At 36.1% G+C, this 26,938-nt stretch overlaps 1 long non-coding RNA gene across 2 annotated transcripts in view; it reads left to right on the top strand.

Moving 5' to 3' along the window:
- The window catches only part of Gm35424, a 29,265-nt gene extending 4,587 nt beyond the window's left edge, over positions 1–24,678 (top strand). The window contains exons 3-4 of one of the 2 annotated variants that reach the window (XR_870459.1): positions 493–652; positions 24,621–24,678. This is a non-coding gene — a long non-coding RNA (predicted gene, 35424). Of the gene's footprint in view, positions 1–492; positions 653–22,547; positions 22,711–24,620 lie in introns of those variants that run through there. The other variant, XR_379022.2, reaches the window with a different exon arrangement.
- Positions 24,679–26,938: the final 2,260 nt, after the last annotated feature.

The raw sequence follows: 26,938 nt of genomic DNA, 5'->3' as shown, positions 1-26,938 counted from the left end.
GAAGTAAATTTTATATTTGCTCGTAATGAAAAATACAAATAAGAATGCATCCATAGTCTTGAGCATTATATAGATCTCTGTCTCTATTTGCCTCTCTGTGTCTCTCTGTCTGTCTGTCTGTCTGCCTGCCTGTGTCTCTGTATAGGACCACTTATAAACAAAAGGGCAAAATGTCATAATTTCTATATGAAAATAACAGCTTCCTAAATGTGAAAAAGAGTTAAGTGATTTTTGTATCCATATTATCAAAGGCTAAAAATAAAGATGTGCTACCAAACACTTTAGCACAAAGAACCACGACTGATCATTGTGAACAGGATATCCAATACATATGGCAGTAAGAATAATAGAAATATGTTGTTTTCTCCTTAAGTTAAAATGTGTGTTTATAGTGCATGTATGTGCAAGGGTGCACATTTGTGTGTACATGTGTTCGGGGCTTTATGTTAATGTCAGGTATCTTTCTGAGTCATTCCCCACATTATATTTTAGCAAGGTTTTCTCACTGAACCTGGAGCTCATCAGCTGGCTACGCTGACTAGATAATAAGATTCTTCAGACCTGTCCAGCCCTGAAGTTTCAGAGTCACGGCTGTGCCTTACATTTTATCAGCGTTCTATGGGCAACCAAATCAGGTCCTCATGTTTATGTGGTAAGTACTTTGTCTAGTGAACCACCGTTCTTAGGGAATTTTTTAAGTTTCTTTTACAACATTATTGTCTTTTTAGGATTCTGTCCTAGTAAGTAAAATAACTAAACTGAAGGATGCTTTTATTATGTCAATTATAAAGGCAAAATTCCAAATGTAAATATTTTCTAAAATTTTAATAACTTATATACCAAGTGTGTTTTCATGCCTGGCAAATTTCTACACTTTCAACTACAGAACAGACTCTGATTAAATCTGACTTTTGAGCTATTCATAATTTTAAATATTTTACTTATTAAAATACATGATTTTATTACTTCTCTTACTAATTTTATTGAATATCATTACTTACTGCCAACTTTTCCCATTCGAATATTGAGAGGAGAAATGAGCTTCATGCACTTGATAAATTCTTAGTACTCATGAAAATAGCTGGGCAACTTCACATAATAAATATGTAATCAGTGCATTAGTAGTTCCATTAAGGAACGTTTACCATGTAAAGAAACATTATTTCAAATGTTTTTGTTACAAATACTGCTAGATTAGTCTCATATTTGATGATTCTTAAAGTATTATTGTTTCATAAGTTAAGTTCATATGTATATATTACAGTTGTTAAAAGCTCTTCTTTAAATCATGAATAATAAATATTGCAAATATTACAAATATTACTTCATATAAAGTTCAGTCATTTTATGATAATAAGTTGTCAAAGAATGTTAATTTTATAAATTTGGTAAAATGTTATCTTTTGTAGTTATTAGTTAGCATTTTGGTTGATATCTAGAAAGAGGTCAAAGACTGAAAGTACTTGGTTAACTCTTTTCGTTTTTTTAATAGTTTAGACTATCAATTATTTTTAAATATAAAATAATGTTTAAAATTCATTAGGGTCTCAGGTAACTCACAGTGGCCCCATTATGTAGATGATGCTGGCTTTGAACACTGGTCCTTTTGTTTCCTCTTCCCAAGTCTTGTGATTATACAAGCCTCTGTCATTTTTATTTAAGTCCAAAGATACATTTTTATGTGAGTCACTCATGTTTGATTATTTCTGTTAATCTAGCCATGAAAATTGCACCAAGACACTTTCACAGATTTCTGAACTTTCCCTCCTTTCCACTGTATATCTTTTTAAAAATTTTTTCTATTTCTTACAATATGAAAAGAAAGCTATAAAAGTCAGTAATGCAGTTACATTCAAGAACAGTCACAAACATAGGCAAGACCTGGAGGTAATTCAGCAATTGTATATAAATATTTATACAGAGGTTTTACTCACATATTCTGCATAAAAGTACAGATAACTGAGACACCTCAAATACAGAGGGAATCAAGGTCTATTTTTCCCCGAGAGCTGAGGGAAAGGCCATGCACATCTCACATGTTCATTTTCATGTGACTAGTAGAACTCTGAGTGTACTGAACATGAATTAGCATGTTTGAAACTGCAAGTCTCACTGTATTTTCCAGAGTTACTCACATTATTGCCCTACTGCATTAAAACAAAGATTTTTTGATGGTTGAGAAAGGAACAATAAAGTAACAAAAGGTCATGCTCAGGCCAGATATAATGAATGAAATTAAAATATATGATCCTGCCATTCATATAAAATAAAATCAACCATGAAAATTCACAACAAGCCCAAGGCTATTCTGCAGTCGTGATAGAAAAACCTAGACTTGAAATTGGATTTCTGAGGAGATCATGCAGAGATTACCACTCCAGGCAAAAGATGAGTTATGAAATACTTGTATTTATAGAAATTATTTAAAATGACTGAAATGCAGGCACATCTGAGAATATATTTAGTTGTTTCAGATACTGATTGGTTATTAGCATTCTGCCTGAATATGTATGCTTTTGTAGAACAATTCTGTTTCCTTTTCTAGTGTTAGGAATGTGGTTTTGTTCCCACATGAATATTTTTTTCTATAGGCTTAATGAATGCATTTGTCTGTTGACAGGTGCACATAAGAATTTTTAGTGTTTGTGATTGTTTCTTTTCCAGGAATGTAAATTCAACGTTTTTCAAGCATTTAATGCTAACCTTCTGAGTCTACTATGCAATGTAAATTCAATCCCTTTGTAAAGGAATACAATATAAAATTTTATTATACAGCATTGTTTTATATCTGTCTCTTCTGCTTTAGACTCAGCAACTGGGCTGTGTTTTCTATTACATATCTATGAAGGGCAGGACTTGCTTCATGAAAACATCAAAATTCTTATTTTACACTCCAGTGAATCCATTTTTTTTGTTTGGAAAATGTTTACAGTATCCTTTTTGTGTATGTCCCAGTACATTTAATATCATAAAATGTATACATAAAGAGCAGTGATCAAAATACAAAACACTTCTGACTCTTGTGGAGCTTACATTTCATGAAAGCTAGAGAAAGCAAAGTCAAGAAAGAGTTGATATAAATATTAGATTCTGATAGTGCTGTGTAAAAATAAAAACAATAAGGAGATGTTTGTGTCGGAAGTGAGGAATATACATTATGAATGAGCAGATGCAACTTCCGACATTTTTTTGAATCCAGTGTAGTGAAAGGCAATAAATACAGATGTAATAGAATAAATCATTAGTTGTTCATTTTTATGACTAGGTAATTATGGAGCTCTTAATGCTATTGTCTTTGCTTTTGTAAATCCTTAAGACAATACATATCAAGTTAAATAAAATCAGTGTTCACACTTTTTCTGAGGTTAAAAACTAAAACATTAAGTCAAAAAATGAATTAAAGAAATGGAAGATTTTTCACTGAGGAATGCAGATTACATCAGTGGGAATGGTGGCATATTGGCTAACCCCGCTATTAAGGTCTCAATCTTTCATGTCTGGATTGCTCCTGACCTCAGAACAAAATGGAGATCTCCCTTTCTCAGTAGGGCTTTCTCTTCTCTGCCAGACCTTATCTGGAGAGCATGATACCCACATACTCTACTCCTGGAATGTCCACAGCTAAATTAAAGGTGCAATGTTCTCTCTTCTGATAAATACCTGCCCAGGCAAGCACCTATCTGGAATTCTTCATGTAAATGAAGCATTCCCACTTGTTTTTTTTATTTGTTTTTTTTCCACAAACAATAATGTACTCTCACCCTGAGTACCCCTACTAACTCCCCAGGGTTCATATAGTCTTTGTTCACTCTGAATAAAGAGAACAACCGGGCCAGACAAGACATCCCAGCTAGAAGAACATATCTCCTAGACAGGCAATAGCTTTTGAGATAGCCCTTCCTCTAGTTGTTCAAGGCCCACATGAAGATCAAACCGCACATCTGCTACATATGTGCAGTGAGTCCTAGGTCCAGCCCTTGTATGTTTTTTGGTTGGTGGTTCAGTTTCTGAGAGTCCCAAGGGTACAGGTTAGTTGATTCTATTGGTCTTCTTGTGAGGTTCCTGTTCCTTTCAGGGCCTGCAATTCTTCCTCTTATTCTTCCATGAGTTCCCAAGTTCCACCCACTGTTTAGCTGTGGGTGACTGTATCTGTTTCAGTCAGTAGCTATGTAGACCCTCTCAGAGGACAGCTATGCTAGACTCCTCTCTGCAAGCCTCACAGAATATCATTAATAGTGTCAGGGAGTGGTGCTTGCCAATGAGATAGATCTCAACCTTGGTCAGTTATTGGTTGGCCATTCCCTCAGTCTCTACTCCATCCACAATCCTTGCATTTCTTGTGGGAAGGACAAATTTTGGGTCAAAAGTTTTGTGGGTGGATTTGTGTCCCTATAGCTCCATTGGTGTTTATGCCTGGCTACAAGAAATGGCCTCTTTAGGTTCCATATTTCCAAGGCTGTGTGTCATAGCTAAGGGCACTCCCATTGAATCTTGGGACCTGCCTTATCCCAGGTCTTTGTTTCTTCCTGGAGATGCCCCACACCCCAGTCTAAGCATGAGTCTTTGATAGCTGGACAGAAAATAAGCTGGCAGTGTTCTTTGTAAGTGTTCTGATGAGTCAGAACCATCTGAAACTAATGACAGTGTTTGACATGAAACAGTGATAGCCCAAAGATAGCAAAACCAAAGACAAAACAGCCACAAACAAAACAAAACAAAACAAACAAAAATTAAAAAAAAAACCCAATGGTGTTATTGATTCCTTTCTTATCCAAAGTAGTGAAACCAGAAAGTGATAGGACAGCTATCAATATGCTGAGTTACTATTCTTAGATACATTTCGAATTCTAGATCACCTAGTGTGACTCTTAGTTGATGGCAATTCTGAATAGTTAAAATAACTAATTTTGTCATTTGTATATAGTGGGCCTAATAATGTTTTGAGTTAATCTTTTATCTAGTCACTTTGCTGAAAGTGTCTATCAACTGTAGGAGTTCCCTACTGGAATTCTTAGGGTCCCTATGTATACTATCGTATCTGTGAAAGATGATAATTTGACTTCCTTATTGTATACCCTTGATCTCCTTCACTTGTCTTATTGCTCTAGCTAAAACTTTAAGTAAGATAATGTGTAGATATGGAGAGTGTGGGCAGCCTTGTTTTGTTGCTGATTTTGGTGAAATTACTTTGAGTTTCTCAGTATTTAATTTGATATTGGCTATAGGTTTGCTGTAAATTACCTTTACTATATTTAGATATTGTAGAGGGAATGATGGTCTTGTACTAGCAGAGAAGCACTAAGAGAAACAGGAATGTTATTCATGCAGGGGGAGATAAAAATCAAGGACTTGCATTCGATTCCGAAACCTGAGACGGAATTTTGTTAATGACCTGGTGACCTTTTTACCATCTGTCAGGGTAGATCTCATTCACCTTTTGCCACAGAGGCACACCTCACTTAAAATCCTCTTAGTTATTGTCCCAGGCTCTTCCCTCCCCAGATATTTGCCTATCCTTAGGGAAGATGTCATATGTACTTTAAAACCTGCTGATGTATATTCTGTCTTATTCTGAGACCATACCAGATTCTAGGCCTTTTAACTATAGAATTCGGTCTCACTGTCACATATCCTTTGTAAAGGAGTTTCCATATAGTCATACCTTAAGTTTGATTCCACACATGTAAATGCACTGGTTGTTGCCTTGATACCGTTCCCTAAATTGTACTGTGTTTTCAATATGCCCACAATAAACAGTCTGGCATTAAATTCCACGCTGTCTCATTCATGTTGATACATACAGGGACTCCTTCAAGATATGTCTCTTGTATCACTTATCTCTGCAGTACTTTTATCATTAAGGTGTGTTGAATATTGTCAAAGGCTTTTTGTGCATCTAATAAGATGTTCATGTGTATTTTGTCTTCAGTTTATTTATGTGGTGGACAACACTGATTGAATTTTCAGATGTAAACTATCCCTGCATATCTGAAATGAAGCCTACTTGATTATGGTAGATGATCTTCTTGATCTGTTCTTCGATTTGCATTTAGGTTATTTTATTGAGATTTTTACATCTGTGTTCTCAGTGGAAATTGACCTGTATTCTTTGTTCAGACTTTACATGGTTTGGGGATCAGGGTAAAGGTAGCTTCATAAAGTGAATTGGACAATGTTCCTTCTGCTCTATTTTGAGGAGAATTGGGTTAACTATTCTTTGAAAGTCTGGTAGAATTCTGTGACAAAACTGTCTGGCCCTGGGTTCTTTTGTTTTGGAGGCTATTAATGACTTTTGTTTTTACTTCACTATGGGGTTATAGGTCTATTTAAATTGTTTTGAGGAGGAATACAATGGAGGGAGGGACTGCTAGAATTGGGGAAAATTGGGAGGTGTGGTGTGGAAACACTGCAGTCGAAATTTCCTAGAATCTATGAGAGGGACTCTAGTGAGACCTTCTTGTAGTGGAAGATATCACCTGAAGTGTTCATCATTTTTAGCCTGGCAAGGCTTCCATGGATCTGGCTTACATTCCCTTGAGATTTTGGCTTATGTAGTCCTGTGAAGTTCTCTAAACCTCCCACGCTGAAGCTAGGCTAGAAGTTGAATAAAGTGCTAGATTGCTGAGCACAACAGTCACACTCATGCTATACACTGAGCAGAGAGGTCAGGTGACTGTGACCATGGAGCCTTCACCTCTACATTTTAGTATCGTTGGCAAAGAAGGCAATCTGCAGGCTGTTGGAAGAGAAACCTGGACACCAATCTTGAAAGGTGAATTCATTTCACTCATTATATGACATTTATTCTTTAATGATATATGTTGGGAAACAATAAAGTCTCATCCTCAAGAGTCATTTATGTTCACACTTATGTCATGTCCACTATGACATTTGTGAAATATTTCACCTACACTAATAAAAGGATTAGAACTAGAAAACAAGACTCAAGCTCAAAATAACACATTAGTAAAAAATCAGATCCACGAGAGAAAACAATTCTGGGAATTTTAAAAACAATTAAAAATATAGAGGGAGGTTTAGAAAATGTTTGTATATATATGCACCTAATATAGGTATGATTTTTATATGTAAAAGAATTTAAATTCTTCAGAGAATATACATGCATATTTGAATAAATATAGTAATCTATAAACATATACACACACACATATATATATATGTGTGTGTGTGTGTGTGTGTGTGTGTGTGTATTTAATGTTTCTCTGTATCTTTAAATAATTTAGCATTCTCGTTAAGTCAGGAAGCTTATTATTTAAGAGTTCTACAATTATAAAATTGTGGACCTCTTGGCCTCCATGTCTTTGTTAAAACTGTCCAAAGCAATTGGATGGGATGGTGGCAGGGATCCTCTCAAAGACCCTTAAAGCCTCTAGCCCTCAAGGAGAAACTAGACTTTATCTTATACAGAACCATCTCTGCTTTGCACAGGTCTTTTTCTGTGTGCCTTGCTGTGTGTGTTTGAATTTCCTAAACTCTAATAGAACTTTTCTTTACTGGCTGAAAAAAACGAAGCTGTCTCCATAGTAATGGCATTTTAAATAAAACAAATATTACTCACAAAAGTATTAAGAAATTTAAATGGAAAACAAAATTTCATGATTCTTCAATCCTTTTTATTAGAGCATTAAAATTGTGTTGTTTTTTCCTCAGGAAATTGTCTTCTTTTGTTGCCAAATAATAGAGAATAACTCCCCAAGCAGCTACATTCTAATCTCTCATAATTCCTTTTTATACATTGTAATAATTTCTTCTAGGGTATTCTCTATTCTCTCAGTTCTTTAGGAAAATTTTTGTCATACTTCTGAGATAAATCCCCAAGGTATTTTATACAATAAAATACTATTTTAAAATAAAATATCTTGGAAAATAATTCTTTTATGATTGAAGGTTATATCTCTCCAATTCTCCCTTATTTTTAATTTAGCATTTTATATTTGTATGTTTTTTTGTGAATTGATGTTGTGAATGTCATAAAATCATAGGAACAAGAGGTTTGTTATTTATTCAATTAACAAAAACTACTGAGAGCTAAAGGAATGCTATTCTATTTGGCCAGAAGTAAGAATTGGAAATTAGATGTTGAACAGAATAAATTAAAGGAAATAGATGGAATAAAGTAAGGGGACAAGCTTATAACAGAGCAAAATAATCAAATGTGATTACTCATGGGTCTTTTTAAACACAGCACTTTAGTACAGAAGTTTGTTCAAATGAGAAAATGATTTTTCTCTGTCATATTATATGACAGATATGAGTTCTTGAGATACTGTGAATATATGAATACATATTGATAAAAAGAATGACTTTTAGTTTTCTTCCTGTGGCTTTTAAATTTAATAATTCCAAATGACTCAATGAAACTCGATAACTCAGTCAAGCTGAATCCTATGTAATATGTATGTAAATATTCTCTGCATCCACTTTGTGACAAGGTCCAGAAGCTGAAAGTAACTAGAGATTTGGCATTCAATTCCCAGAGGATGCTTGGGAATAAACATGACTGTGACAAACAACTGTGCATACATCAAACACCCAAGTGTCCTGCATCCTTAATGAACAGATGAAAAACCGCAAACACATCTTTGCAGTCTGACATACTACTGTATCAATAATCTTACCATGGACAAAGCTGTGTATTTATATAGTTATATACTTGGAAATGTGAGTCTTTTAATGGTTCTGACCATTAACTATATGCATTCAGAAAATATGGTATCAGTGAATTGCTCTAGGAAATAAGATTTATTTTCCAGCCTATTACTGTCATTCAGAGACAGACTTCATTGGTCTTATTTCAAAGGAATGAAATAAGTATGGAAATATTTGGTGGTTCTCATAATAATTTTTGTTTGAAGTGGACATTTCTTATGCTATTTCACCACAATAAATAGTATATCATTTTGATGTCGAAATTTTATATCTACTTGCCTTATTACTGAAATATATCATAGTCATGGATACTTACCCTTTTTATAGCATGCTTACAATACAAATATATGTGTATATATAGTGAAAGATATCTGATAGAAAATTAAATACAATTTATTAGCAAGATGGAAATCATAGTAGTCACAAACAAATATATGCAATATATATATGTAATATATATGTATATATATGTTTGCATAATTGCACTTTAACTATATTAAGATTTAAAATATAGAATAAATAAAATGATTAATAATAATTAGAAAATATATTAAATATATGTATTTCAAATAGCTACAAATATTAAAGTACTAATACTAAAGTAATTATATTTTATCATTTAATAGTAAAACATAATAGTTTGGTTAAACTGCTGAATGTAAAATGAATTATTGGATATAACTTATTATATTTTAATTTTTGCAGACATTTGTTTATATACTGTACTTCATAATAAAGAGCAATGGATAGGGAAAACATTTTGTACAATATTTGTTAAAAAGTTAATGACAGTGTCTGTTTTGCTGTGGACACAAATCTTTTGAATTCTTTTGGCCAAATTTCCATCAAATTTAGTAAAAATACTAGTAGCTGAAGTGAGGGATAGGGTGGCAATCCCACAGTCACAACTCTGAGCCATAATTGTTCCTGCCTGAAAGAATTACAGGGATGGAAATGGAGAGGAGTCTGAGGAAAAGAAGATCCAGGGACAGGCCCAACATGGGATCCAGCTCAAGCAGAGGTTCCAAGGCCTGACACTATTACTGAGACTATGGAGTGCTCACAAAAAAGGACCTAACATGACTGCCCTCTGAAAGAACAAGCAAGCATCTGATTTCAAGTCGGATGCAGAAATTTGCATGAATGGACAGAAATAGCTGACCCCTGTTGTTAAATTAGAAAAAGCTGAAAGAAGCTGAGGAGAGGACGATCCTATAGGAAGACCAGCAATCTCAATTAATCTGGACCCCTGAGATCTCTCCAACACTGGACCACAAAACAGACAGCATACACCAGATGATATGAGGCCCCCAACACACATACAGTAGATGACTTCCGGGTCTGTGTTCATTCAGAGATGATGCACCTAACCCTCCAGAGACTGGAGGCCTCAGGGAGTTTTAAGGTCAGGTGGGGTGAGAGGTGGGAACAGCCACATGGAAACCGGGGGTGGGGAGGAGGTATGGGGTACGGAACAGTCAGAGGGTGGATGGGGGAATAAAATATGTAGTGTAAAAAAATAAATTAAAATAAAATAAAAATACTAGTAGCTAATAGTCTTTCATTAATGGAGGAAGAATAGCATTCAAGTAACATTTGACATGAGAATTACATAAAAGATAGCTCAGATTTACTGTGAGTCCTCAATTCTTACATTTCTTTGAGTTTAATTCCCAAATATCTTGGTCATTTGATTCATGACATTTTGCCATAAAAAATGCATATTGTGTAAAATAAAGGCAAGATATTTATAAGAGTTAGAAGTAATGATTGAATGGCATAAATAAATGGCTGGCATAACAAATATTACTACTTCATATGCAGGAAACAGTGTTACAACTTGAATGTATATGCAAACCTCTAGAATAAGTAATATGTCCTCGTTGATGAGTAGTCACCATTGTTCTGTAGCACAAGTTTAGAAAGACATAGTTACAGCTATATATTGTCTTTCATCATTTATTATGATGTTAAATTTGTGTAACACCTTTTATGCATACATAAATATGAACATACATAAATTACTCATATAGTATTATGAGATCCTTTAACAATATTTTGAAATAAGTTTCTAAGGTCATTTATGCAGTAGACATTGGCCTTTTAGACAAAGGTAGAGGGAAGTAACACAACTATGACATGATCACTTGTTATTTTGGTACAAACACTGATAGTCTTTGCTTAGAGAATGAGACATGCAACAATTCAATTATTTCCAATACAGAGTAAGATGTGCTTTTAGAATAAAGAATGGTTTAAATGAGTTATATCCTTAAGTGTGAGTAAAATATAATTGACTTAAAATTTCTAACAAACTTCTAAAAATTTCTAATAAATAGTAAGTGATAAAAAAACTTCACTGTGTGATTTGTTAGGCTGATTCACAATAGGTGAATGACCCAACCTGACTATGGTAAGGCCCTAGCCTTAGATTCTAGTTACCATTTTTTATGGATGATAAAGAAGAGCACTGTGAAGTCACTTACAGGTATTTAAGCTTCAGACCTAGCTGACAAGATCAACTGCCAGACACTGGAAGCATGAATCTATCACACACACACACACACACACACACACACACACACACACACACACAAATATTAAACTTCATGTGACTATAATACAGTGGTGGAACTTTGATCTGTCTGCAATGAACTTTCAAAATGAAATTCTTAGGCAAATGGATGGAACTAGGAAATATCATCCTGAGTGAGATAACCCAGTCACAAAATAACATACATGGTATGCATTCACTGATAAGTGGATATTAGCCCAAAAGCTGAGGGTAAAAGGCCCACAACATGAGGAGTCCCCACGTTCTGACTCAGGAGAGGTGACACCCCAAATCACTCACAAGAAAAGGCCTTGATGCAAACCACAAGAGGACTTTTTTATTCCAAGAGCGTTCTGGGGCCCACAGTCATATACCACACAGGGGTAGAGAACTGTGGAGCCTGGAGTAGTTGGGTAAGAGGGTATTTAAAGGAAGAAAGCATAACTCAAGGGGGTGGGGAGGGTGTTGTTGGAAAATACCAAAAATATCAGTTCAGAGTCAAGAGGAAGTGGAAAGTCAAGACAGTTTTCTTTGAGCCTCTAACAATAGCATATTTGCATATTGGGTTCCAGCAAAGGTCAGGGTGGGTCAGGTTGATTTTCTTTGAATGAACATTCCCTGAACCCAGGAAGCAGGTGGCTGGAGGAATGTTGCTATCTGTTTTATGATTAGCATGCCTTGGAGCACTGAGTCACTAAGGTCACATTCTCAAGCCTGGGCCTAAAGGCCTAGAATTTTTTGTTGTTGTTGTTTTTTTATGTTATACTTTTTCAGGAGTACCCAAGATACAAATTTACAGATTACGTGAAGCTCAAGAAGCAGGAAGACCAAAGTATGGGTACTTTGGTCCTTCTTAGATAGGGTAACAATGTACTCAAGGAAGCAAATACAGAGACAAAATGTGAAGCAGAGATCCAAGGAAAGGGCATCCAGAGACTGTCCCACCTGGGGATCCATCCCATATACAGCCATCAAATCCAGACACTACTGCAAATGCCAAGAAGTTCTTGCTGACTGGAACCTGAGAGGCTCTTTGAATATTTTATAGAATAAAGTTTGATCACATTCTGCTCCATCCACTCCAATAGTGACTCATGTGACAGGCCTAGAAACCTGGAGGCAGTCCTGAGGCAGAGTTTCATGGAAACTTAGCCTCCTGGAACCTTGGCATTCCCGTTGCACATATGCTCCAAACCTGTCCCTGCGTTAGTCTGTTGTATGGATCTTTGTGCGCTCTTTCAGTATTCTTTTATTATAAGTACCTTTCAGGATTGATTTTGACATATAGCTAAGTCTCCACTGGTGTTGAGCCAACCCGGAGCTTGGAATTCAGTAAGAATGTTACCTATTCAGTAACATTCAAATTTACCTCTAGTAGAGACAGTGAAAATAATCAGGCATTACAATATACTTGAATAAGAGCTAGAAAGCTCGGAGCTAATCTACATAGTAATTACTTAGAACAATATCCGAGTCACACCCAAACACAAGAATACACAATGGCCTAGGAAATAGGTGGGTTGTGGTTTCAGAAAGGGTTAGTAGAACAGAATTCCCCTGGCCGGTTTTTCACTAGACCCAGAGGAATAGCATAATCAGGTATTTACTAAAGGACCCCTGGTGGTGGGTTTAATAATAGACTAGCATTGCATCAGAGCGTTCACCTGGCTCCTGTATTTAGCTGATCTTAATTAAGGGTTGTGCCTATTCTCAGTTGAAAATATGGCCTGGATCCCGACATATTTTTATGTATGCATTTTCTTTGTTTTGTGTAAAGAACCAGTGTACCCTGGCGGATGTATTCGCCTAGCTTTCTTATTTTTCTTCTGTATTGTAAGACTGGTACTCGCTTTGAGAAAATATATTTTGTTATACACACTCTCTATGTCCGTATCTGTTTGTCATCCATGCCAACTCCTTGCTGGACTGTAACCTGACCCCGAGTTTTCCTGTGGATCGAGGACTCGACTGAGGTCCGTGCAGCAACATTCGCCATATTTTTCCTACCTCCAGACATGTTCAGATATATGGAACAAATAAAAATGAATAGTGTTGCTTTAACAATTAATGATCCTTAGATAAAAACCCACATCTCAAATTGAATTTTTCTTTAAATTTCTGAAGTAACAACCTTATTACTGCAATAGAATCTGTGATTATAATAAAATGCTTTAAAATTTATAAAAGGGTAGAAATGTCCCAAATTTCACTAAAAACTGTTATCCATTCATGTCCCTTCTAGCTTGATAATGTATTAGTCACTATCTTATCAATTAACAATGAGAAGAAAGTCTAGTCTTATGGAATCTATTTCATATATTATTCAAAAGCTCAACTTATGATTTTTCTATATTCTATTTTGTGGTTTGTCTGAACTGTGGGTTTGGAGTGTAGGCAATGGATTATTCAATAATAATTTTTTGTATTAAGCAAATTAGATATTGTTATATTATTTAAAAACTATTAAATCGCCTTCCCCCCAAATAAACCAAAACACCACTACCACCACCACCACCACCACCACCACCTGTTGGACCCCATTTTGGCCCAGATTTGGGCCTTGAGGACAAACCTGAGCCTAGCTTGAGTTTTGAGACCTGTATCAGTCACTCAGTGACTCAGCAAGACCTGTTTAACACTGCCTCAGCCCTGCCATTGCTGTTGTAAAGCTTTGCCATTGGCCATGTCAGTCACTCCTTACCCTCTGTCATCCTTCCATCCCTCTTATGTCATCTTACTCCACCAAAAATCCCCATTTTTATGTTCTGAACTTATATAAGAGAGAGGCTGATGCCATAATGTTGAGTTCTTGCTTCGGCAAGACAAGACTCCTAGTTTGGTGTGTTTCTTTTGGGCCATTGACACTCACCATCCCACCCAGACATGGAGAGACCCCAGCAGGATTGGCAAGGAGCCAGTAATCACCACCACCACCAACAACAACCAAGACAACCACCACAACAAATACATAAAGGATGAGAAATTTGGCTAAACACTGAAGAGTGCTTACTGACATTTAAGAGTACCAGAATTCAATGTCTATGTCAGAGAGTTCACATCTGCCTTAAATTCACCTTCAGCTGGTTCAATGCCCTCTTCTGGCCTCCATTTGCATTGCACTCACAATATATACTGACATATGGACACATACAGATGTACAAAATAAAAAATGACATTGCAACAATTTAGAAAGCAACATATAACATATATGAGTTCATCTTAAGTCCCTCCACCAATAAAAGTTAATTATCTCATTCTTCATAGATTAGATTATAGAGGGATTTTAATTCAACAACATGGCTGCTCTGGCAAGGGGTCACATCTAAAGATATGATCTTGCTGGAATGCAGACATACCATGTACAATTAATCCCTCTGGGTAGATTATACACCTTTATTCCCTCTGACTAGAATAGATAGACATAGCCTAGTACAAACCTCTAATCCCAAACAATGAAGGTAAAGTTAAGTTTGTAGAATGAAGCAGCCATGCTTGAAATTTACATTTAATGGAGGAACAGAAAAAGTGATGAGTCAGGGAAAGATTTGACAGAATGAGTCAGAAATAGAATATGCCCACGATATTAAAGGTAAAAATTAGCTATTTAATAGTAGAGAGAGACAAAAAGTAAATGTGGTATGTGTGGCAGTTTTATGATGACATTTTAAAGTGACAGGCTGCAGAGACAACAAGGTAGACACAGGTAAAGACAGAATGATCCAGAGGATGAGAAGGAGCCAGAAGATTAGACCACATTGCCAAAGTTAATATGAGTCCAAGCAGAGCAATTCAGCCAGAAGCCAAGAGAATACAGATTAAATCAATCAGTTTAGAGAGAAATTTGGGCCATAACAGCAGAACTGAATCAGCCAGAGTTCAAAAGGAACTAGATAGGGTGAGTTTATTCTATAGTAAGCCCCCAAGTCGACAATTGAACAAATAAAAGTAACTTTTATAGTAGAGTACTCTGTAGGATATTTCAGGTTCAAAGTAACAAACAAACATTATAGAAAATACTCTCCTGTCAATGATATATCTTCAGAAAAAACTGAGAGTCCTGGGTCAGTGCTCTCCTATATAATAGGGAGACTCAGCCATTAAACTATGACAACTGATTATCCACAAGTCACAAAATCATTAAGTTGCAACAAAGCTTCAATTTGATGCCCTTAAATTTGCTGAGATAAACTGGAACTTTCAAATCAACATTGGAGTTTATCTATAATGCTTGGAATACATGTTTGAATGTTGCAACATCTTTAAACTTCAATATAGTATAATATATGTGTATACACACACATACATACACACACATATATCACATCCATATATGTTCTGATATTATAAAAGATTATTTATAGTATATCTGAAAGTATGAAATTGTTAGAAAATACTGCTGTTCTTGTGAATTTTACATTTTTCCATAATCTGAATAGTAAATAAAGCAAAAAAAATCCTAGTAAATTATATTACTACAAAAATAGAAATAATGGATAGCTAATGACAGGGGAAGCATCAGAGATTTTTCAGTGGGTTGAGAATGTGAAGAGAGTAAGGTTTATAAAATGTGGGTAAATTTTGTTCCAAGTAAGGGGACATTGTATGGAGAAACAAACATGTCTTTCAAGAAACATAAAGACGAAGGTGCTAAGGAAGCAGAGAGTGGAATACTCTCTGTATCTCCTCTACTTTGACTGAATTTTTTTGCTAAATGTATAAGAAATTTTCTTCCATCTGATATATTATAGCCTCTACTACTGATAGTCTGTGTTTGCGTCTTGCTAAGTATAACTTTAAACATTTTCAGACCATGTAATGTTCTTCCCAGAATGCTTTGCACTAGAGTAGAAATATCAATGTTTATGGAGATTCCATCCTCAGTTTATAAGAGAAGGTCATTTTATGGAAGAAAGTGAAACTGGGATCGTTTTTCTAGTGAAGACAAGTATTTTCTATAAGCCCTTCCTCCTATGCTGTATATTTTCTCTAATTTTAGAGAGCTAAGTTCTATTTTATACTATGTAGAATGAAGACCAATCATCAGGAAAGAAATATTAGTGAATGTTATTGAGCACAGACTCCAAATTCTGGCATACAATAAGCTAGAGAAGGGAGAAAGGAGTTGTATTTGCTATATTTGTACATGATTTTTCCCTTTTCTTTTTCCCTAGCTTTACAATTGTATTTTTGTAATTGAATTAAGTATTAAAAAGTTTAATTTCAACTGAATCCACTCAATCATTCTTGTCTGGATACATTTGTTTATCCTCATTAACTTTCATGATTGCACCAACATTTTCTTTCTTTACAACACACCCTTATACACATCAATAAATATCAATACCCAGAGGAGAGTGGAAGATCATCAAGAACTCTACGTTTTTGATCAAATCAGTAATTTTTCCAATATTCTTTCACAGAATATATATATCATAAACTAATTATTTTCTTTCAATCTAAACATTTTTCACTATGGCAAAACTTTATCAACTAAATGACATTATTACAATAAAAAATTCAGATAATGGCCTTTCTCAACCTCTTTCAATGATAAACCTAAATCAAACTATACAAGAATTATGGTTGACAATTAGTAACACAAAGTATAAGATATACTAACTAATAAAAATCAGAAATAATTTCATGTTCTATTTCTTAGTTTTATTTTGATTTTCATCTGTTTTTATTAAGCCACCAGGCTAAAAAGAAATATCAAATAAAACATTCCTAGAGGTACAGCCATTAATCTCCTATCTATAAATCATTAGTATGTAGAAAGTTTATGAAGGTAATTAATTGATGCGCATTAGCAATTTCTAAGAAAGTGTCTACAGAGTTATGTAGTAAGCTCTCATTTTCATGGACATGAAATGTGTTCTAGGGTCAGAACAAGACTTGAGATAATCAAAGGTAGTTCATATGTGGTGAAACAATTATAATTACATTGATCTACCCAGTCCATCCAGAGAAAAACTATAGGTAGTTGAAATGTTTCCAAAAGACAGCTGCTTGGACATGTTAGGAAACTAATTAAAAGTTCTGAGATGAGCATGCAGCTGAGAGGGCAAACTGAGTATCTGAGAGGCATGCTGAGTCTGTGATTGCAGGATTACTACCAGCTTATTCTGTTGTAAGAACTTGTCTCCTTTATTACAAGGTCAATGACAGCACATGATGAAAGCCCAGTCATTAAGTGGCTGAGGCCTCAGTAGAGTGGCTCCCTCAGGGACACTCAGCCCTGAGGTTCTTTGGTCAACAAACCATAGATCATTGTCATGACAGATAAAGTCTCTGTAACTGTCTGGTGACAGATTGTTGGTTAATGAATAGTTTGTTAATAAGCAGGACAACTGAGTTGAATGTTGATGAGTCAAAGGTCACATTGTCAATGTTAATTTTCTAATGTTTGTCCTTCACTGGAATTTGCAGCAGGCTTTTTTTTTTTTTTCCGTCAAATGCTTGGTGCAGATAGTAATGGAGACATTTTGTTTTTGACAAAATGTCAGATTGATATGTATATATAATTTATAAAATATTCTAGCGCATCTATCATCAGCCTGTGTATATTTTAGATACACAAGAAGAAAGTGTCCTTTAAAATAATTTATCTTCTTTGGCCTATTGACACTATAATTGCTATGGATAATTGTACTAAGTGGCCTGAGACTTGAAAGTATTCCCAACCAGGAGGAGACTAATGGAAGTAGAATTTTTGATGAGCTTTAATTGGTGTGGAGCTTGAAGAATTATTTGAAATGCAGTTAAAGAAGCAGCTTTGCATATTTTAAGTTCAAAGTGACACACAATAGTCACAGGGTCACTGTGTAAATTTTATCAACAAAAAGCTTGGAAAAATACATCTGGATGTAAATATAGAGCATTGTGTCAAGAGGTTTCTGTTGCCATTACAATCTTTACGGTGTGTAGCTGCATAAACACATTACACTCAGCAGAAACACACGTTTTGTTCAGGAAGATATGCTACACTGCAGATAAACACAATAGAGAGGTGGGTTAAAGTACACTAAAAAGAAAGATAAAATACTGAAATGCCTGCTTCAGTGAAAGAAAAATATAGTAAAATGCTTTTTAGTTCTAGAAATGAGCTAGTTGAGGACATCAGTGTAAAATGTACTATGGGCATTAAACTAATTTGCAGGACTTCCCCAGAGACAACTTCCTCTTTCTAGGGTCTTTCCATACAATACAATATACATTTCTTTATATCCTCATCATTGCATATATCTGCCCTAAAATATCATGGTATTTTTCTCTACATAAAAATGTCCTTCACATATATGTGTGCATACTTAATGCATTGATCATGACTATTTAAAATTATTGTTAAACTAGTTGTTTATTATATTTTCAATTTTAAAAACTTTTTCTGATGTCAAAAGTTATTTGAACTTATTTTTTTAAAAAAATGCATGTTGGTAGAAATAACGCTCATTTCATGTCTTCAATAGTTTTATGTCAGCTTGACACAGCTGAAGTGATGTAAAAGGAGAAAATTTCAAATAAGAAAATTCTTCCATAAAATCAGGCTGTAGCAAGGCTCTAGGGCATTTTCTCAATTAATGATCAGTGGGAGAGGACCCAGCCCCTTGTGGGTGGTGCCATCCCTTGACTGGTTGTCCTGGATTCTATAAGAAAGGAGGATGAGCAAGCCATGGGTCTCAAGGCAATAAGAAACAATCCATTATGCAACAGCTTCTGCCTCCATGTTCCTGCTCTGCTTGAGTTACTGGCCTCAGTGAGGTCTATGATGTGGATGTGTAAGCCAAATAAACTCTTTCCTCCCCAGGCTGCCTTTCATTGTAACAATTGTAATCCTAACAAAGATACCACAATTGGGGGCTGAGAGATGGGTCCGTGGTTTAGAGCACTGCACTGACTGCTCTTCCAGAGGTCCTGAGTTCAATTACCATCTGTAATGTGATCCAATGCCCTCTTCTGGTATGTCTGAAGACATATCCATATTCATAAAATAAATAAATACATTTACAATTAAACTGTGGATTTTTTTCTCTTTTTCTTTTCTTTTTTCTTTTCTTCTTCATTTTTTTGTAAAGAATAGGTTAGCAAATGGGCAATCATTGCTACTTGCTAAGGAAGTGTGGGTAACCATTACTACTTGCTCAGGGACTCCTGAGTGGTGGCATAAAAACCCTAAGCTTCAGAGCTTAAGCCAAGCTTTGTGGAATGCTGCCAAAGATGAACTAGAACAAAGGTTATCCTTCTTGAAAAAGGCTTTTGAATGGAAAAAAAAAAGACTCACCATTATGTCAACATGCTGACATAGTAGATAAACAATAGAAACTTAGACTGTGCTTTGGCTCATAAAAACTTGGATGTTGTTTCTACTACTGTTAGATATTTGTGCAAATGATGCTTACTTAGCAAACACTGTGATGTGACAAATCTTTCTATGTGTTATTACCCTTAAATTGTCATCTTCTGGTAAATATGAAAGGAATGAAATAATATGAACAAATGGAATCATTTCAACATAGTAATCATAATGACATTATTATTATTTTCTTTTTATTTATTTTACTTATGTTATTAAAATTATACCCTTTTCTCCTTCCCATTTTTCTCCCCAAATCCTCCAATGTTACCCCTCTTGGTACTCTTTCAAATGTATAGGCTATTTTCTTTAATTGTTGTTGCAAAATACTTCTAAATACATTAGTACAAATTGTTAAGTCTATGTAAAGTTACTTGTATTTATGTTTTCAGGACTCATATCTTTGTACTGGAAAACCAATTGAATTGCCCCTTGGGGAAAACTATTGCTCGATTGTCTCAGACCTTCTGGCTCCTGAATAATGAGACAGAGACTTATTATTATTTATTAAACCTTAAGCCTTAGCTGGCTACCTCCAAGCTAGCTTATCTAACTTAAAGTAACCCATCTATTCTAGTCCATGTTTGTCATATGGCCTATTCCCTCTCTTTTGGTCCCAGTACCTGTTCCTTCCACCTCCATGTCACTCTGGTAAATCCCCTGTGCCTGATTCTTCCTAGAGAGCTTAGATGCCTGAAAGTACCACCTTTCCACTCCTGCTTCAGCTATTGGCCGTCAGATCTTTATTAAACCAATCCAAAGATGAGGGTTTTGTATGTTTACAAAATGCTAAGATTGGTGATGATCCATAAAAATAACAAGGCCAAAGTACAGCCAGTACTCAACTCTGCCAGTCCTGAAAACAACACTTGAAAATTCAAAGACAATCTTTACACAATGCATAAAAAGATTACCCCAACAGAAGACTACTTCTTCTGCTCTTGACATTCTTTGGTTGTATGTCATTCTTTAATCTTCCTTTCCTTCCTTCCTTCCTTCCTTCCTTCCTTCCTCCCTCCCTCCCTCCCTCCCTCCCTCCCTCCCTCCCTCCCTCCCTCCCTCCCTCCCTTCCTTCCTTCCTTCCTTCCTTCCTTCCTTCCTTTTTCTTTTCTGGAGGAGAGGAGAAAAGGATCTATAGTTTGGTTTATTCTTCCAGGTCATAGTCTATCATTGAAGAATGTCAGGACAGGAATTCAAGCAAGAACTTGAATAGAAACCTTGGAGTAGCACCTCTTTCTGACTCTTTTAGGATCATGGTTAACTAGGTTTCTGATGCTGCTCTAGGAAATGTCTAGGAAATGGTCTTATCCTCCATATGCTAAGATCTCCTATTTTTATCAGTTAACAATCAAAGCTATCTCCCAAAGACATGTCTATAGGCATAATCAGATTGGTATTTCAACTCACGTCTCTATATTAAACATAAGATTTGAACAGCCCACAAACCTTCACTGCTGAAGTCCCAACCTGATGTGATTTTAACACTATAAGAGAAAATGTTTTCACTTTTGTAGCAGGGTACATAGCTCAAAGTTTCATAACAGGCTCCCCAGACTTTCTCTAAACTAGATGTGGGTATTTGATATAGGCAAAGTTCTGTTTTTGTTTTTGTTTTGTTTTGCTTTGTTTTGTTTTAACCAGGGTTTCTTTGTATGCTTTGACTGCCCTGGAAATTGATCTGTTGAACAGGTTCTTCTCGAACTCACAGAGATCTGCCTGTCTCTGCATCCCCTTCCCTCTGCCTTCTGGGCACTGGGATTAAAGGTGTGAGCCACCACCACTAGCTTGATAAAGTTTTGCATAGTTAGTAGATACAGGTTTTAAAACATGTATCTTTAAAACAGTAAGTGTGTTTTCTCCTCTGTCTCTCTTATGTTGGCCGAATACAATCCCTGACAAATGGGAACTTTATAGTTTCAAATCCACAAGCAGTACAATATAGACACATGAAGTAGTTAGGTTTCAAATGCCAGACAAACTGCAAATTTGCTAATTAAATACATCAAAGCAGATTGGTTAGCCTGTTCCTCCCACCATCCCTCAGTCTACCTATGGCTATGGCTGGCATAACTGGCTCCCACCCTAAACGTCTCCATCCCAGAGGCTGGGATGGCTTTCTCCTACCTCTCCTTCCCTAAATTATCCAGCCATTTTGGTTACCTGGCCCTTTTGCTCTACCCTATACACTGTTGACCAGTCTCCTGTCCCAGGCCACCCTTCTTGGTCAACAGCCTTTCTCCTCTCTCTGCTTTCCTTTCGCCCCACTCTTCTATACTCCACCCTACCCTGTCCCCATAATCCCTTCCAGACATGACCTGAATCAGTGTAATATTCACCCTAGACTCTCTCAGACATCCCTGCATATGTCTATGCTCTCCCTTTTATCCAAAATAAACATTTTCTCCACTGTACCTATAAGCAGCCATGTGCACACAGGTTGATAAATGCCTAAAGAACTAAATACATTATTTTTTCAGCTATGTTCACTGCTTTTCTATTCACAATAACTAGGCAATAAAAACAATCAAAATGTCCTACAACTGATGAATGGTTAACGAAAATGTGCTACATATATGGTATAGCCTATTATTCAGTTGAAAAAGAACAATGAAACAATGAACTTGAAGGTAAATAGATAAAACTAGAAAATATCACTTCAAGTGAAGTAACCCAGTCTCAGGGACCAAAGTATCATGTGTGCTCTTCCATGTGAGGTTTTTAGTTGCAAATCTTCAGCTATGAGTACATAGCATAGGAGGAAATTCAGAAAACAGAAAACCAAAAGGACCTATTGTGGAAGTCAGGAAAGAGCAATATGTATTATTTTTAATAGGAATTCTTTATATCATAATGTTAATTTTACAAGTGGAAATCTATAGCTACAAGTCCATAACAAGAAAAGGAATAGATTTTATTTCAAAAGCAAAATTAATTCTCTTGTACTTAATGTACATATTTTGTTTATTGTAGAATTACATGTTGGAGCTGGGGAGATGACTCATGGCCAGAGAATTTGCATTCCGATCCCCAAAACTTAGGGAAAGCAAGACTGAAGCTCCTGAGCCAATTGGTTTGGAACCTTAAGACCAGCATGAGGTCCTATATTGGCAGTGCATGTACATGTATCTGCACTCACACACATATTAACACACATATCTACATACATAAATTACATATCATATATATATATATAATGTTAAAGTTTTTAATTAAAAGTATATTTTGTATGCATAGAATTTTGAATTTGTGAATTTTTTGAATTATAATCTTAAATCTCATGGCTTTAAATAAAAAAAGCATACTTGTTCATTTATTTATTTGTGTGTGTGTTACTTGTGTATGTGTATGATGCATGCATGCCAGTGTATAGGTATATAAGCTAGTGTAGGCCCAAGTGAAGAACAGAGCAAGATGCTGACTTCATCTATCATATTGGGGATTTGAAGTCAGATCCTCAAGTGTGCTCATTCACAGAATCATCTCCGCAACTCCACATACTAATTTTAAAGAAGCATTCATGGCATTCTTGGAATATATCTGAAGGCTGCTTATCATTACATGGTACCTATATGCCACATTCTCCCTAGCTATCCTGACCATGATGGATAACCCTGTTGTCTAGAATGCCTTCCTAGAATGTCTTCACTTATGTAGAATTTTTATGTGATACCTACAGTGTTAGAGTTTTAAAAGGGTGACCAAAATATCTGATTAGATGACTAAGTAGAGGAAATAGGTCTTATGGCTCAAATGGAGGAGAATATAGTTGCTTGGTTTCTTGTTTAGAGCATCATAGCAGCAAAGGTAAACAACACCTCTCCCCCTCTCTGTGTACAGGAAGCAAACAATTAGTTTGGGAAGGGGCCCATGGACAGTTTAACCACTAATAACTTATTCAATAGTGGTTAATATTTCCAACTACACCCTGGCTACTACTACCCTTCACTATCATCCAATATTGCTACCAAGTTAGGAATCCATTTAGGGGTTCATGCCTTGGTATTCAAGGCTCTCAAGATGCTATATTTTCCTTAAAGCTTGTTAGCTGTCAACAAAATTGCCAATACATGTATTTGAGGGAGTTCTGTTACATATCTAGGGATATACACTTTCTCTAAGGACCAAGGCCATGTCTAATGGTGAGAGGGGGAAAAAAACCCTAAACTGTTATACTGTCTCTTATTTTTTAATTCTATGAGCCTTCTTCAATATCTTTCTAAATATCTCTTCTAATGTTCTGTTCTTCCATGGCTGTATTTCACAACCTGTAGGTTCTGAAAGACAGGAACAAATGAAAGACTATTTAAAAAGTCGTAAAACTCTTGTGTTCTTCAATAAGTAGAGATATAGTAAGAGTGTATTACAGATGATGGCCATTTAGAGGACAGATGTGATTTCTAATTTTTATTAACAACTTATTTGGAATGAGAATAAACTAGGAGACATTGAGGTACACTTGGACAACAGTGAGGCACATTTGGATAATTGTGAGGTATACCTCAATAATGGTGAGATACAATTGCATAGTTGTGAGGCATACTTGGTGTGGTGATTTGAATATGTTTGGAACAGGGAGTGGTAATATTTGGAATTGTGGCCTTATTGCAGTAGGTGTGGCCCTTTTGGGGAAAGTGTGTCACTGTGTGTGTGGGCTTTAAGACTCTTGTCCTAGGTGCATGGTCTTCTTGTGGCTGCCTTCAAAACAAGAGATGGAACTATCAGCTCCTCCAAATCTACCTAGACACTGCTATGTCCTTGCCTTGATGATAATGAACTGAACCAACCTCTTAATCTGTAAGCCAGCTCCAATTAAATGTTTCCTTTATAAGAGTTGCCTTGGTTACTGTATCTGTTCACAGCAGTAAAACTCTAAGTAAGACACCTGGATAGTTGTATTTTTAAAGTGAGAGTGTATTAATTAAGGAAGGAAGACATATCCTGAAAATAGATGACACCATCACACAGGTCCAGAAGTCTTAAAAAGGAGTGAGAGCAAGCGAAATGAATGTCACAGTTTCTTTCTCTGCTTCCTGATTCAAACAGATGTGAGCAAGGCCCTACAACCACAGCCATGAGTTGTTCTTACCACTGAGGCTTCTCCACCACAATGAAGTGTCTTCTCCAGGTGTAAGCCAAGTAAATTCATCCTCCTTTAAGTTGCTTCCTAAAAATACCTTATGATGGCACCCTGAGAAATAACTAATACAAAGATGATATAATGTATACAATGTGAAATAATATTTTTTCTTATAAAATTCATATTTTATTTGGGAAGAAATACAACAAACATGAAAATATCTATAAAATAGAAAATGATAATTGCGGTGATATATATATGTACATATATATATATAATTTACATTCTTTGAAAATACCCTAATAAATATCTTCCCCTCAGAAATTCCATTCATCTCTCTTTTTATTATTTTCTATCATTTACAATTTACATTAGATATTTCTTCTTCTAAACCGAAATTCTATTCATTATTTGTTGTCTAGTCTACTATAACCATGACAGTAGTTTCACCTACGTCGTGATTGTTGGCTTATATGTTATGAAATGTTACTAGACACATCTGTGCCTTAGCAATTAGCATATAAAATTATCAATTTTGACCTGTCACATGTTAATCCAGTTTTCATATGCTTGTCTCCGTTCTAGATACTATAGTGTATGCAGCGAAAAATAAGAAGGCTTGTTTCAAAGAAGAGTATAACCTATTTAGAATTTGAAGCCTATGACTTATTATTTTGAATATGAATATATTACATATAAAGAATAGATCACTGTGTGCAATAGAAAGTAAAGCTACCACCTGAATGTTTGATCTTATCCATTCTAATTGGTGTAAGGTGGAATCTCAGGGTTGTTTCGATTTGCATTTCCCTGATGATTAAAATACCCAAGATACAAGATACAATTTGCAAAACACACGAAACTCAAGAATAACGAAGACCAAAGTGTGGACACTTTGCCCCTTCTTAGAAATGGGAACAAAACACCCATGGAAGAAGTTACAGAGACAAAGTTTGGAGCTGAGACGAAAGGATGGACCATCTAGAGACTGCCATACCTGGGGATCCATCCCATAATCAGCCTCCAAACGCTGACACCATTGCATACACCAGTAAGATTTTGCTGAAAGGACTCTGATATAGCTGTGTCTTGTGAGGCGATGCCAGTGCCTGGCAAACAGAAGTGGATGCTCACAGTCAGCTATTGGATGGAACACAGTGCCCCCAATGGAGGAGCTAGAGAAAGTACCCAAGGAGCTAAAGGGGTTTGCAACCCTATATGAACAGCAATATAAACTAACCAGTACCCCCGGATTTCGTGTCTCAAGCTGCATATGTATCAGAAGATGACCTAGTCGGCCATCATTGGGAAGAGAGGCCCCTTGGTCTTGCAAACTTTATAATACTCAGAGCGGGGGAACGCCAGGGCCAAGAAGTGGGAGTGGGTGGGTAGGGGAGTGGGTGGGGGAGGATATGGGGGACTTTAGGGATAGCATTTGAAATGTAAATGAAGAAAATACCTAATTTAAAAAAAAAGAAAGTAAAGCTACAAAACCAAAGTATTTTACAGGGTGATCAGAATTTAAGTAGGTTAAATAAATAGTATGTTTTAAAGATGAGAATAGTGTTTACTCAAAACTTGTGTTCTAGAAAATATTAACTTTAGTGGAGTACCTCTGTACTGCAGCTACAGCATGTTGTAAGCCTTGTATTTTTCTCTGAGAGTACAGTGCTTAAGAGTAAGTGTTGGGAGCCGCCCCCACATTCGCCGTTACAAGATGGCGCTGACATCCTGTGTTCTAAGTGGTAAACAAATAATCTGCGCATGTGCCAAGGGTATCTTATGACTACTTGTGCTCTGCCTTCCCCGTGACGTCAACTCGGCCGATGGGCTGCAGCCAATCAGGGAGTGACACGTCCGAGGCGAAGGAGAATGCTCCTTAAGAGGGACGGGGTTTCGTTTTCTCTCTCTCTTGCTTCTTGCTCTCTTGCTTCCTGCACCCTGGCTCCTGAAGATGTAAGAAATAAAGCTTTGCCGCAGAAGATTCTGGTCTGTGGTGTTCTTCCTGGCCGGTCGTGAGAACGCGTCTAATAACAATTGGTGCCGAATTCCGGGACGAGAAAAAACTCGGGACTGGCGCAAGGAAGATCCCTCATTCCAGAACCAGAACTGCGGGTCGCGGTAATAAAGGTTCCCGTAAAGCAGACTGTTAAGAAGGATTCAACTGTATGAATTCAGAACTTTTCAGCTGGGGAACGAGAGTACCAGTGAGTACAGCTTTACGAGGTAAGTCCGATCTTGAACTTTCTAACGAAATTCAAGACAGTCTATCAGAAGTAAAGTG

Source organism: Mus musculus, chromosome 8 (assembly GCF_000001635.26).
Source record: "Mus musculus strain C57BL/6J chromosome 8, GRCm38.p6 C57BL/6J".
Taxonomy (NCBI): domain Eukaryota; kingdom Metazoa; phylum Chordata; class Mammalia; order Rodentia; family Muridae; genus Mus; species Mus musculus.
This window is presented reverse-complemented; position numbering and strand designations above follow the sequence as displayed.